This window comes from Teleopsis dalmanni, chromosome X (genome assembly GCF_002237135.1).
Source record: "Teleopsis dalmanni isolate 2A chromosome X, ASM223713v2, whole genome shotgun sequence".
Lineage (NCBI taxonomy): Eukaryota > Metazoa > Arthropoda > Insecta > Diptera > Diopsidae > Teleopsis > Teleopsis dalmanni.
Genome location: NC_051848.1, coordinates 24,302,744 through 24,319,043, shown reverse-complemented (window position 1 = coordinate 24,319,043; position 16,300 = coordinate 24,302,744). Strand labels below are relative to the sequence as shown.

Genomic DNA, 16,300 nt, shown 5'->3' with positions numbered 1-16,300 from the left:
ATACCTCCAAAACTGTCAAAAAGTACTGCAAAGATCAGGAAATGAAAAAAAGAGGAAATACTTTTATTAATTTGAATATCGAACACTATACAGATGCAAGTTATTTCGATAAATCATATTTTTAGATAGTAATTATTAATGCATATAAAAACTAACTATTAGTATATTTTTGCAAAAGTATTTAGAATAAATTTCCACTTATATGTCTGATATATTAAATGAGTTTATCAACCACATAACTTCACTTTTGTCATTATAACTGAATTAATCTTTATTTTTGATAATGTAAATAACAACAAAACTATTATAACATGTTGAAATGATAAATAGTATTTATACAAACTACAGTGACTTGTCAGAATCACAGCAATTCTTAATAAAGAAGTTTTTCGAAACTATAAAAATAGGTTAAAAACCTATTCTAGGTGCAGTGCATTTCGACTTTTGATAATAATAATAAAAGCAATAATTATAATAATATTAAAATTAATAATAATAATTATAATTAATAATATTAGATTTATTTGAATAATATCAATATTAATGATAATAATTTCGATAATAATAATTGTATTAATAATAATAATAATATTAATAATAATAATAATTTTAATAATAATAATAATTTTTATTTTAAAACCTTAAGGCAGTAAAAATAATCCCAATAATAATCAGTTCAACCGGAATCATACCAACAACAACAACTAAAGCAATAATAGATCTCAATCTTAAAGAATATATGGTCACAGAAATGCAGAAAGCAGTACTAATAAAAACGGCCAACTTAGTCTGATGAACTAGCTAGGTATAAGATATAAAAGATTAATATGTGGGGGTACCACAGATTAGTATTATTCAAATAATAATAATATAAAATAATACAAATATTTATAGTAGTTACTGTTGTGATATAAAACTTAATGAAATTTACTAAAAAAAAAATAAAATATATATAAATTAAAACCATTTTAGTCGAATAATTGACTATGGAAGAAATTACAATTGATTTCGCTATAAAAATTTGAAATAAGACTTCTCTATATAATCAGTATTTCAAACTCATTCCATTTCTTAAAGGCTTCTACATATCCAAGTCTATCATAGGAGCAGTAGAAGATGATTGCAATCTTTTATATAAAATATTAAAGTCATATCAATGCGAATAATACTCGTACTTTCAACAAAAAAAGGAACTAGTAAGCAGAAAGAAATTGGATGAGTTATTTTTAATACATAACGATTCCTATAACAGCATGTCTTTTTGGAAAAAAATTTGGACACTCTATTCTAGTATACTATAACTAGTATTTTGATATATATATTGAAAATTAGCAGCCACCAAACGATTTCAAGCGTTCATTGGACCTAGGAATCACCTCACATAGTCAACTTTGAAATGAAACACTGTGTTTAGCATAAAATATAATTATTAATAATAGCATGAGGTGTATGTTATAAAGAAATTTATAAATAATTATTAAAAATGTATTTCAGAAACTTATTTCGAATTGTCTCAAATTTAACACGTTTGCAATCCTTTGAAGTACATAAATTCTTTTTCAATACAAAAAAATACAAAATATAAAAAAATATTAATATTTTATGTTTATACAAATTTTATTTCAATAAATGTACAAAGTGTTTGTTTTCCAATAAAGCCAAACAAAATATTAATAAATACTTTAAAAATACTCAACAAGTTTTAAAGGCATGAGTAACCACGGCATCGCAGGAAGAACAAAGCATTCCTAAGCAAACAATTCGAAACACTTGGCTTTGGTACAACAAATAATAAACTCTAAATACAAAAAAGAAGAGAAAATAAAATACATGGATCAAGTTTCCTAACCGTACCAACAATATAAGCAGTACGAGACGAATCCATCTATTGGTGAGCATACAGTGTATACAAAATAAATAGTAGAAAGTCAAAAAAAATATTACTCCCCCATCGACGCTACTTGTAAAAATTAACCTTCATATAATATATTTACTAAATATGTATTTTATTTAAATTAATTATTTAATTAATATTTTCATCTATGGTATACCAACTACCAAGAACCACAGCACGGCTATATTAGATGTTGGCTGTATAGTTCAGCGTAATTAATTCTACTACGAGTATATTAAAAATAAACAAAGTATAAGAAGTATATTATATTAACATATTAAAATAAAATACAAATTCTTGCATGCAATTTTAAGTAGATACGGACTTTATGCACCCAAATATAATAAATTATTCTACCTTTTGCTAAAATATGGCACACTATTTGCTTAACACCAACTACTCGATTTAATGGTCCTTAACTTAACCATGCCCATAAATATTGTAAATTTTTACATCGACATTATTTATGTACAGGTTTAAAAAATGTAATGGAGTTAAGAATATGATTGTGGACTAAATTCAGTTTCACTTTCAAACATTTAGTCCCTTTAGTAAGGCACAGATAAATTAAGTCCAAAGCAGTTCTAGAAAAATTCTCTAAATTTATAAAATCATCGAAAATACAGTTTCGGACTTATCAAATATTCGGAATAAAAAAAATTAACGGGATAATAGGTAGTAAGAAGCTATAGACTCACTAGTATAGAAGCTATAGTTTGGAAAGGTACGAGGGTCACTATGATAATTGCTTTATTGTTTCTCGAAGTATTCCCCTTTATGGTTAATACACTTCTACATGCGTTCGAACCATTTCTCAAAGCATTTTTTCCAATCTTTTTCAGACACCTAAAAAAAAATTTTTTTTAACGCAACAACGGAATCTGTTTCTTCCGCCAATAAAAATCATTGTCCAGGCAGTTTATTCTTAATGTTCGGGAACAATAGGACGACATTGGATGCGGATGACGCATCAATTCGATTTTTTGAATGTTGGTTGTAAATAGTCGGTTGTTAGACCATATTGTTACACAAGCACTCGCATTGTCTTGTTGGATATGGAGAATGTTCAACGACACTAATTTGTTTTCCCTATTTTACTGATGCCTTCCGGTAAACTAATGATTGTATACTCGTACCAGATTTTCCAAAAAAAAAAAGAGACCATTTGTTTCGAAGTGCTTCAACAGCTTTTGTTGGATTTGTTTCATTTTGAAACCAAACAGACGCATACAGTCGACTGCTGTTTACGTTTCGGCTCATACGCATATACGACTATCCATGATTCGTCACCTTTGTAACAATCTTATGTATACGTCTTTTGAAGCACCGCCATTGTACTTCTTGAGCATTTGTGTATACCAATCGCCACGACCATCTTTTCGAGATTTTGTCATATGATGGGAAATGTGGGGATCCAACGAAAACAAACCTTTCTCACGGCTACATGATCGTGCAATATTTTATATATGCTTGTAGAACTAATGCCTAGGATTCAATAATGCCTAAATCTCACAATATGTCGCATGACGATCTTGCATTATCAGTTTTTACACAACATGAATGTGTAAATTTAGTCAGTCAGTCAGTGAGTTAACTGCGTTCACGATTAAAATCACTGTACCAGCGTGAGAGTAAGTTGATCGATGCACTCTTGTCTTGATACTCATAATCCACGTCGAAAGCTTAATAAATCATCGTTTTTACTAAGAGATTTTTAAAACCCCTACTTCATGTTAAATGACAATTAAATCGTGTGACTGAAATCATGGAAGTATGCCTGTGGTATAGAGTAGCCTGCTTGCTTTTTCCAAATTTGTGCACCAGAAGACCATATTGGTTTTAAAATTTTTTTGTAAATTATAATTTCAATATATATGAGCAGTTTTGATCTTCATCCGATAAACCAGTCCATTTCTGTAACTTTCAGCTTGTGTTTACTTTGCTTCTTCCATCTTAACTTAGCATCAAGTGTTATGCCAAGCTATGTTCCAGTATTTGCGTATCTGATTGAAGCTCCTAGTAACGTTATTGGGTGATAATTTGGTTTTTTAGCTGATAACGCTCAAATGCTTTAATTAAGTGTTGTTCAGTTTAATTCTAAAGTGTTCTAATTGGAATTATTTAAGTTTAGTAAAAGTATGGCATAATTTTTAACACTTGTGAGGATTTTCCGCTTTGTATTAGTTCTAATTTATAGAAATTTAATTTATTTAAAACTTTACACCCAGCTCAAAATATAATTATATCTATAAATACCTTATACTTTGATATAATATTTTCCAGAACTATAATCGAAGCATAATCACATTTAAAATAATTTAATCCCAACAGTATTAGTAATACCTGAAATAACTTTTGACTTATTAAACAACTTTTAGTACAAATGTCTAAACATACTGTATAATTGTATAAAATAAAATCAGACTGAAAACATAAAAGCGGGATATGACATCCAGATACATATTGCATACGTACGTAATCGTACGAATACGGATGTATATGGAATAGAAGTTTGGGAATAAGGTTTGAGTTTAGGTAGGTGGATATTGAAGAGTATTTTTTCCATTTCAAACAAACTTTTTTAAAAGCAACTTTTAACTTTTATGCATATAAATAAGCGTTACTCCGGCAATACTCATGGGAGTGAAAAGGAAAATATTTATATGACTTACTTACTGTAAGATTTTATGCTACCGACATTTAGAATTGCATATCTAAAGAGAAACATACCATCATTTTTAAGTAACATACATAAAAGAATTGCAACTAAAATTCAAATCTCAAGTAGGAAATGCAAAACGTATTTGGTTTATTTTAATTCGACGCACGACATGTCGTATTGTCTCCTTTAACGTGCAGTTCGAAAGCACTTCTCGATTATATGGGGCTGTGATATATCGCTAAAAAAAAATGCGATTTGAATTATACTTGCTGATATCAGCACTGAAGTCACTCCCATTTTTGTATATTTTTAACTACGGAATTTTAATATGAACTCATAACTTTTCGGGTTACTGACGTCGCATGTTAATCAATAATAACGTTTCTATTGTTCTCATTGTCTCTAAAAATATTTCGTGTGAAATTAACAAATAATTTTTTATTCTTAAACTTTTTTGTTAAAGTAACAATTAGAAAAATGTAAATTATATTATGAAGCATAACAACAACCACAACAAGTGGTCATGACAACAATATTTATATTTAAATATTTACATACATATATTTTTAACAAAAAAGTAAAATATTCTAATATACTATTGCGTACCCTTTAAAAGGAAAGAATTGTTTAACTAAATAAACCATATTCGTGTTGAAAAATATTTTGTAAACTAACTGCTCAATCAATAATTGAATAATATTAAAGTGTGTCATATAAAATACAATTGACATATGAGTTAAGAAATCGCTCGCTTCATACTCAAACTCTCACGAAACTAGATTTAATTATAAGGATATTTGATACTCTTATTGCTCTTTAAAGCGAAAAATAAATTTATACAGAATGCGTACAACTCAAATACTTCTTCTTCTTCTTATTTGACACTACAGTCCAGTATGAACCTTAGTCTCCTTAACAACCTTAGCCTCCAACTGTGTCGATGTTGTGCAATTGCTTTCCAATTCAGAACTCCGAGCTTTCTGGCGTCCTCGTACACATTTTTCTTTCATCACAACTCAAATACATAAAACTCAAACTTCATATAGCTTTAACTATTCCCAGCTCTAGAAAATCTGGACTCACCTCTATATAGTTAACATATAGTTCGATAACCAACCTTAGTTACCCTAGGCCAAGACAATAAAGTACAGAATAAAAGTTAAACGAGGGGTTAACAACCTGCTCCCAGAAAATATCTAACGATACTACAGCAAAAATTTTGGGTATGGATACAAACGTGAAATCAGCATGATCATAAACTGAAACCATAAGAAATCAGTATGTAGCTTTTGGCCCTTTTGTCTGGGAGTATGATACACACATATTCTCTTTAAAAAAGAGGTGTGACACAAATCATCTTTTCTGATGGCTACAGGCACATTATTAAAAAACTCTTTTAATATATTTATATCTAAAAAATTGAAGATATGGATGTGGAAGACATGTGGGGAAACATTCGGACTTATAATTTCATGCTTTATTGGTGTAAATTATCTACTAAGACCACACAAATAATTTGTAAAGAATAGTTTTTTTGTTTAGTTTTGGAAATACAAATTGGATAATATAGTATACAGATTTAGGTTTAGGCAATACTTGTTGACTAAACAATGTTGTATGTCAGACAAAATTCAATAAATTAACTGAAATTTTTGTTGTTGTCTTCTTATTTCTATTCGAACCCTTCTATATTTTTAATAGTTTCTTTTAGTCATAAGTTGCCATCCAAATATATAAAATTTATATCAAATATTTTATGCAGTATGAAGTTCACAATTTTCTGCAAATTCTTGGTATTGCTAAAGTTCTGATGGACGTTGGAAGTCATACGCAAACGGTCAATAAGCAAACAATTCATAATTTTGGCTTCGAAAATAATAGGATTATATTTGCTTTTTCGAGATACATTCACATGAAATCATTAAATAATAATTTGAAATTTTTTCAATGTTTCAAGGATAGTTGAGCAATGCAGTGGCAATTAATTTAGTGAAACTGAAAAGCAGCGCGTGTTTAAAATTTCTGAAGCAAATATTTTGGGAAATGCAAATCTAATTAAAAAATATTATATTAACATAAATTAATTACTATTTGATAATAAAATTAATACAAATATATGATATTAGGGGTACTCGTCTAAGCATATAAATTTATTAAATGTATAATTTTATGCTTTTACGTACACAGTTATATGAACGTGAAAGTAATTTTCCATTCACAAATGAAAGTTCTTTTCGTTCAAATATGTAGAAAGCAGTCTATTATCATTTATCAGGACAAATTGTACTTGGTCTTTAGTTAGACAGGAGTATGTTCACTCATAAACCACATAAAACCGGATCGTGAAGCAGATAATCGAAATTATAGAGTCTATAATTGAATGAAGTAAAAAATTATTTAATCAGCAGAAAAAGTTATATCAACAGTTTGTAAGGATTACAAATATATTCATTAATAAAAAATGGTAACTTAACTTATATTATTCATTACAGTTCATAGGTTTAATTATAAAAAAAAATAAACGGCAGATGAAATAATAAATTACGCATAATAAGCTTTTAATTTTTAAATACAATTTTATTTTTATTCTATTTATAAGTTTTTTATATTATATTTTTTTTTTAATTATTTAATTTTTTTACTAATATTTATCTCGAAACAGTTGCATTATTTAAATTTTATGATAATTAATTCATATTTTTCAGTTCTATTCGAGGATAATATATACTAACACTAAATTATAATGGTCTATTAAAAATACATCTAAGTATTTTTTCACGTATAGTATTATATTATATTAAAAGTATACTTAATGAGAATTATAATTTCTTTTTGTTTACGTTTACGTACACGGTTATATGAACGCACTTAGTGAAATATTTGTGTCAATTTATCAATCTGCTGTGTAATAGCACTATTTATAAAAGCAATAATAATGACAGCAAAAAATGCAATGTTTAATTATTACAATTTCAAAGTAACGTAATACGTAATTATATTTAAACATAAAATCTAACCAAAGTCTATTGGAAGCAGTGTAGCGTACATGCATTAAAGTAACTAATTTCAAATATACCTAGTGCAAGTAAAGACCTCCAGGACAAAAAAGGTGGTTTAAACGTGACTAAACTTATTACAAGCAAATATATATCAACTATTAATGATCTTATGGAATATTGACTTTATAAGATTTCACGTGAATTCTCCCTTTATTGAGTTTTTGCACAAATGAGTGTTAAAGAGACTTCATTATGACACTAATACCCCAGAACATACCAAACTGTTTGGGACTGTTTAGCAGCTAAAATGAAAACATTATTACGATAAGAAATGACTAATCTCAGGGACTGTGAGTTAACTAGAATCTTTTAGGAATAAAGAGGCATCCATTAATAACTTTGCATATTTCTGTACAAGACTGTAAACGATGTTGATAGAGGTTTGGCCAAAATTATAAAGCTAGACTTATTAGATCTTCATACCTTCAGTTAGAGAACAAAATGTTTTAACAAATATCACGCAAGAAGTTATAATAAAAACTATGGTTCAAACATCTCTTTTTTCCATGGCATCACAATGCGCTATAGATGTCACCAAGTGGAAATGCTCATGATTGTATTAACACGGGCTTTCTTAACTTAATCTGACTTTAATCCACTATTTTATAAATATATAGTCAGTCATATATAAATCTAGCGTGTTAAGTTTTAGAGTTTAAACCTATGCTCGCCAGTTTGCCACAACTGTACATCGCTAAGAATTGAAAACACGTTATTCCTCTTAAAATAAGATTTTTTCTTTCCTAGAATAAGTCAGAAATATCCTGCATATACTGATATATATACTAAATCGACTATTATTTTATTATAATTAATCAGATAAATTTTGGCAAAAAACATTTTTCAGTTTAATCCACTCTTGTTATATATATAATAACAAGATATATAACACGATATATAAAAAGATATAATAACAAGTATAATATGTTATATTATACGTTATACCTATATTGCTATAGTAGTCGTTTTAAACAATAGAATTTCTTATTTAAAAAAAAACATGCAATTAATTTAATATTATTGATTTAATTTTTAATATTTTTGGAGAAATACTGCTTTATTTTACCTTTTTTGTAGTTTCACTTATTTACTGGTCGTAATGTATCTAAAAACAAAAATATACATATATAATAAGTAAAGTCAAGAAATTATTGTATTTAAAAATTTTTTATATTATAATGATAGCTGTCATAAATAATAACTGCTTTTATATTGAATGTAAAAATATATACTATAAAGCTTTTTACTAGAACTATGGGTATTTCAGACGATTACTTTTTAGTGTGAAACACTTCATCTATCTGTACTGCTTGCTTTGATCTCTAATTATGCACCTATAATGTACACAAGTCATCTATAATAATATCAATACGTCTCTTTTGTAGTCGTTCTATTTGGTGGTCGTTCTTTTTTTGGTATTCCCACGATTTCACATTAACGTAGTTCCTCACTGTTGTCTTTTGGTTATGATTATGGCTAATGACAACTATAATTGTCTTTATCTATTCTTAAAAGGTTATTATGTCACTTCCCATGAGTTGGTCTAGCTCATGTTTATAGTGTGTTCTATAAAGACTCTCCTTTAAAACCAAGGTCCAAATATGCATCAAAGTATTTTCAAATTAAAGCTAAGCTTAATTTTTAATGTGCTTTTTTCATTTTTAATGTAGCTTCAATTGATATGAGCATTAACTGGACTAAATTACATTTTAAATATAATATTAATATCTATATTGCATAAAATGTATAGCAGATATCTGGTGTAATTCTTACAATACTTATATATCCAATCTACTGACAATAAATAAATACATACAATAAATTATAACATCCAAATAAGAATAGAAAATGACCTCCATACTCTAGTTTAATAATTATTTTCTTAAATCTATTAATGAAATTGGAATCGTTTATTTATAGAACAGTCCAAAAGTCTTCAGGTAGAAGTCTTTTCTTCAACTTTATTAACATTACACCACGTTCTGAAATCGCAGTAGTTCCGCACATCTTCACACTTTGCGTCCGATCCGTATAAAATAAGTGGCGGTAAGAGGTACTTACATTTTAATAATAATAATTTTAAATTTTTGCCAAATTAATTACTGATACCATCTACCAGTACAATAATATATACATTAAGACCGAAAAGTTTTCGGAAATTCTCATTTAAAATTCGCGCGCTGTATATTTTTCGATATTTTAAGTTTATGTAGTTTGGCAGCAATTAAGGCCAATTACTATGCCAAAAATGAGCGCGATCTGTCAGACAGTTCGTTTACGGCAGCTGTTGAAACCAGTTCACCTCAGTAGTGCGTTGCGAAAAAACAATGGAAAAAAATATTGAACAAAGAGTTTGCATCAAATTTTGTGTTTCGAACGAAATTTCGTGTGCAGAATCGTTGCGAATGCTACAAAAGGCTTATGGGGAATCAGTTTTATCGAAAACTCAAGTTTATGAGTGGTACAAAGCCTTTCAGGACGGTCGTACGACCGTCGAAGACATTTCGCAACGCACTACTGAGGTGAACTGGTTTCAACAGCTGCCGTAAACGAACTGTCTGACAGATCGCGCTCATTTTTGGCATAGTAATTAAGGACAGTGCTGCCAAACTACATAAACTTAAAATATCGAAAAATATACAGCGCGCGAATTTTAAATGAGAATTTCCGAAAACTTTTCAGTCTTAATGTAAGATATAATAAAGAATAAGGGTAATTTGAAACTGAGTTACTATACTAACATAAAGAAACTAATCAACACGTTAGTTAGTACAGAGATTATATTAGTCATAAACTTAAAAAACTTTTACAGAAATTATATTCCATTGTTATTCAAAACATTACCATAGCCTTTAACGTATATATTGAGACTGATTTAAAATTATACATATTCGTAAATAGAAAGCAAATATTAAAGTTTACGAAATATCCATCACAATTTTGCTGACTTTTGACAATCAAATAACAATTTTCTATCTATAACCTATAAAGTCAAACTTCCATAACTCGAAGACCAATTTTGTAAAGAAAAGGTTCAACTTTTGAATAAGTCTTCTACTTCATTCTTGAAAGGTTGATGAACAATTTCATCCACCGAACCCTCATCATCACTTTCCTTTGCGCTTAGTATCGGGAAAGTAAACATTTTATTGTCAAGCTCAATATAATAGTCAAGAGTAGCATTGGAAGTTATTTTATTTACTTTAAACCACGCTTCATAATTCTGTTCCATCAATTCGCGGTCTTCATCAATTTTATTCAAGAAAACTAAAGATATGTCGGAATTGGCCAAATCCAAGCAGTGCACTATCGTTTGACTACTTACATCAATATCTCAAGCTTTTATTACAGGATTTATACAATCTATAAGTCTAATATCCCGCTTTTTGTTATTTTGTTTTTGTTATAGATGCAGAATTATATGTTATTTGCTCTCTAAAACCCTGTTGCACTCTCTTTAGATGAAGTTATAGAAAATTCCACTTATAGAAGATCGAGTTATGAAAGTTTAACTGTATATGCTACTCATCATCAGATCCAAAAAAAAAAATTCAAGCACAGCGCTTTTAAACAAATTTGACATACAAGGTAATATATGAAATCAATATAATGATTATTGAATTAATCAAGAAAAATTACGCATTTCCTTGACCAATATTGAAAAATTGTATTTATTTGTTATGAAAATTAATTTATTTTCACAAAACTTAGAGAACATAGCCACATGAGAAACCATTATTATCCTTTTTCAACAATTTCTAACCATATGAAAATTAAACCAAAATAATCATGTGAAATTGTTGAGGCAGTTGGGTTATGAAACCCCATTAACAACTAACGAACTCATCTGCAGAAAGCACACACAACCCTTAATAGAGCTAATACTCTACTAACTATGCCTCTAAGTGGACACCGCAAAGGACACTGAAGTTTATGTGTTGTAATTTGATACCAATAAGTTTAACCAACCAACTTATTTAATTAATTATCAATAATGTTTCATATAAATTTTTACTAGTCTGTATGATGTATGTATGTTTTTGGAGCCCTTAAAAACATTTTTTTTTTATGGGATATTTGGAATGAAGTGGACGGACAGACGGACAAATTCCTTCATTTAAAAACGATTTTAAATAATTTTAAAATAATTAAAGCACATATTTATTTTAAATTTAAGCTGTATTAAAATTAATTATTTAAACATACAAAAACAAAAAACTAATATAATAAAATTGTTAACTTTTGCATGCTTTGAATATTTGGATTTGAATTTCATTTAAATTTATTAATTTTTCTCTCTTTAAGTTTAAAATACATGCAATTACCATGTTATTATAGAATTTAATATAATTGGAAGGGTTTTGTGCTACATGCAAAATCGCAAATTTCTCACGAAGAGTTCGGTACTCAGAACAGTTTCACTTATATCAGCAATTTCCATAATGTTTGCGGTTTTCATATACAATATTAATGTTAATATACTATATACTTATATGCATAGATACACTAATGTTATATATACATTGTATGTGTATATACTCGCATGTGATAACATTTTGTATATATTTGGTGGATATAAAGGATACTTATTTAGTTATTGTTCACATTGAACAATCGAAAATTTGCTGATTTATTATTGCATAAATAATGCTTAATTTCGAAATCAGTCACATTTCTAAACAAAAGCGATATATCAGAAATTCAGCGCAAATACATCAGCAAATTTGATGGTTTTGAAATAGCACCAATGTGGTTCCCCCCTTTTGATGAATTTATCACAAACATATAAACTGCGGTTTATGTCATTGTTTTGCAATATTATACTAAATCATTTTTTAAAAGATATTTTACAAAAAAGTAGGCAGAGCATAGTGTATTGAACACGACAAGGATTTCATACCACACGAATAGTTTGTTTTTAACCAATTTTAAATTTAAACAATTTAAAATCAACTACAAACTTGTGTTATAATCATAATTTATAATAATTATTATACTTCAACAGATAGCCAGAATCAAAAAGTCAATATATACATTGCATCCTAATAATTTTTCGACATTTCTATTTTAAGTATATATGGATATGTCAGTGGACACATAGTCCATATGCGCCTTTCTTTTTTCAGATCGTAATAATTATTATTACGATTCATATTAATAAATATTATTTATTGTCAATAATACCTGACAGATTATAATATAATTAATGGATTAAAAAAAAAATGTCAATAATATATAGTGGTTCAATACAAGTTCTTAGCGCAGCGACATCTGTATAGTCTTCACGACTAGTAGATGAACAGTCAACACTTTATCTATTTATTCTCCGCTCACGTTTGAGCAAATTTCCTTTACACTTTAATACACTTTGTGTATTTAAAGAAAAAAATTATATTTTAAATCAATTAAAACTGGACCAATAACTCACAAAATGGTAGAAAAATCTATAATGGAGTGCACGTTCTCACATACAAATTTTAGATTTATTTAGCTAATTTCGTGACGATCATTTAAACCTTGAAAAAAAATGACGAAAAACTGTCATCAAAAGCCATTCTCAACAAAAAAAAAACATTGAGAAAGTAAAAAAAAAAACATTGAGAAAGTCAAAAAAAAAAACCATTGAGAAAGTCAAAAAAGTTTTTCAAAGAGAGCTGTGTGGCTGCAGAACTCATCCAAACCGAAACCGAAATACAAATGAACATCTCCTATTAAATTTCGATTGGCATGCGGAATGACACGATAAAAATGTTCTGAAGGAATCCTTCAAGTATATCGACTATCAAAACTGAATACCACCAACACCAAATTTTTTGATTCAAAGGGAATTAATTGTTAGAAGTAATTTTATCGCAGAATAATAAAACGTATATCGATCTTAATATTATCTGTAAGTTCTACAATAATTATAGACAAAAAATCTACATATTTAACAGTAATATTAAAAGTCAGGCAATTAGTTAATAACAACAACAATGATAATAAGTCATAGTAAGTCAGAATATGATAGCTTTTTTACCAAAAGAGATATACAAAAAGGAATCATTTTATAATTCACACTGAAAAGATATTTATTCAATATCATCCCAATCATCCAAAAGACTTTGACTAACATACTAAAGGCAACAGTCTTATCCTAATTACTTAATTTTTTATTACCATCCATTAATTTAAAAAATCGGTATGTTGCACAATTTTTTATATATTCTGCTACGTTTACCCATTCTATCTCAGAGCCGTTTAAAATAATTACAATGTTTTCATAAGATAGATAAGCTTTACTAAAGTAAGCCAAGGAAATATACAATATCTTTGATCTCAACTTAATTACACATACTGCAGAGCGTAGATCTGTCTACATAAACCTGTTCCCGTTTCTCTGTATTATATTACTTTTTACTATGAATATCCAGATAATATTTTTAATATATATTATATCAGCTATATATCCCTTTCTCAATGTTGGCATTAAGTCTTTATAAATTCCATTAGTTTGTTCAGTTTTTTTTATATATTTATCTCTCAAATCAATTTTCAGAAATGTTAATAGCAGTTCAATTTTTACCAACCAAAGTCTTCGCGACGCTGTGTTTGCTGATTCCAATTTATACCGCAGTCATTTCCCAGCTCATTAAGAACCTGTACCCAAGAAAGATTACGATTCAACAATTTTTTGCTCAAATTATTGGGTAATCTTTAGGCATATTATATAAACATGGAAATATAATGTAATTGAGGTGCAGTTTGAATGTATTTAAATGTGTCCATTCTCAATATTTTTTTTCAAAAGTATGATTGGAGTTTATCTACCTCATAGAACAGAGTGCAATCCCATACTTGAGCACCAATTCCATTTTGTTTTTATATGTATGTTTGTTTTATTAAGAAAGTTGTTCCATGTGAGATTTATACTATTTTTTGCTGCAATATTTCTCTTCTCTTCATGCTTCCTAGATAGCAGAATTTATTCACTACTCTTATTTCTTCGCCACCGAAATACCATTTTTCTTTAGTTGCCAGCCTATCTAGTCTAGTTTATTGTTGGTGTCATCATCACACCTAGATAGTAGTATTCATGCACTATTATTATTTTTTCTCCATCGAAATACCTTTTTTCCTTATTTACCAATCTATCTCCTTTTTTGAAAAGTCATAATAGCAGATTTGTTTAGATTAACTTCCTAATTTCATAAGTGGCAGTATGCTTCCAACTTATATATCATTTTTTACTATTTCTGATACAATTTATATAGATGAAATAGATAGAAATGGTATTTTTTTAAATAAAGTCAAAGATATTAGCTCTTTCTTTGATGCTTATTTTTGTACCAGTAATTCTCTCACTTTCGACTTAAGAACTTGGGCTCTTTTTGTGCAAATGCCAGTGAATGAATCTTATGGCCAATAGATGGACTTACTACAAATACATTTGTAGTAAAATTTTTTTTTATCTTTGCAATGCACCTTATATGTGGGTGTAATGTGGGTCCTTTTCTGCTTAAAAATATATGAAAATGAAAAAATATATCGTAAATGAACTATTAATTTTTAATAAAGTCCTAGAAATACTCGTAAATTTCTATTTTTTGTCACTTGATTGAAATGGCTTTTTAATCGTCGATGTCCTCAAAAGCACCACAAAATGCAATTGATGGTTACGTATAACTTCATTTTTCGAATTGACCTATTTCAGTAAGTCATCTTGTGAGTTGAGTGTACGAGTAAAAAGCTTTTCCTTTGGAATTCACTTAAAAGTGAAATCTATGTCAACAAGCCACAAACTATCTTACAATAAAATACTCGTGTTCTGACCACAATCAACACAATCAAAGTTGCAGTCGTAAAAATGTCAACAGAAATTATGAGGCCAAAACGTATGATGTATATTTTCATATATAATTTATTTTTCTATTTTACCAAATAATCAAATAAATTGACATAGTCAACTGCATCGAATTTGTGAGCAATTTATTTGGTTGTCCTTTAACTTCCTTTTTATTTCCCTTTATAAATTCTCTTTCTAGGTAAACACATGTATGGACATGTGGATCCATTGAAATTTGTCATAACCAACTTGAAAATATGTAACTTTTCGTATCTCGTAACTAAATTGAATGGAAAGAAAAATTTTTCGGAATTTCAGTAGTAATTCAATAGGCCTAATTATCAATTATTAAATTTGTAAATAGATTGGTTTATTATTCAGATAATGAAATTTTATCCAAAATCATGGCAAAAAAATTGACCGCTAATGAAGTTCAAGTAAAACTTATAAATCTTGTCAGTAATTTAAATAAAAAATATAATAAAGTATCTATTCATATTTAATTTATTTATTTTAAAACTAATTAGACAATCTTAGTATTATCAGGGCAGCGCAGCAACATGCTTAAAAACTTAAAGAAGTCTATATTAAACTGACAAAAACAATATTTTTATACTATAGCATTTCTTTTATATTTAAAAAATAATTTTTTAAATAACTTGCAATCTGTAAGCACTTTTTTGAATATTAGTTGCACATAAAATTAATTTAAATACTTTTTCAATATTGGTTCAGAATTATCTACCACTTTATAATCTACATATATCAGATAAATATACCAGAAGAAAAATCCGTACAACGTCTTAGCATGACGCTAGATACGAAATTAGCTTGAAACGAATTACTATCTATTATTTTGA

General features: G+C 28.1%; 1 protein-coding gene across 1 annotated transcript in view; it reads right to left on the bottom strand.

The window, feature by feature from the left end:
- Positions 1–16,300, bottom strand: part of LOC119687395 (tRNA-dihydrouridine(16/17) synthase [NAD(P)(+)]-like) — a 105,719-nt gene that overhangs the window by 51,908 nt on the left and 37,511 nt on the right. Inside the window, exon 3 of the mRNA XM_038101688.1 lies at positions 8,682–8,720. The gene's annotated coding sequence lies outside the window, so the exon portion shown is untranslated. The remainder of the gene's footprint in view (positions 1–8,681; positions 8,721–16,300) is intronic.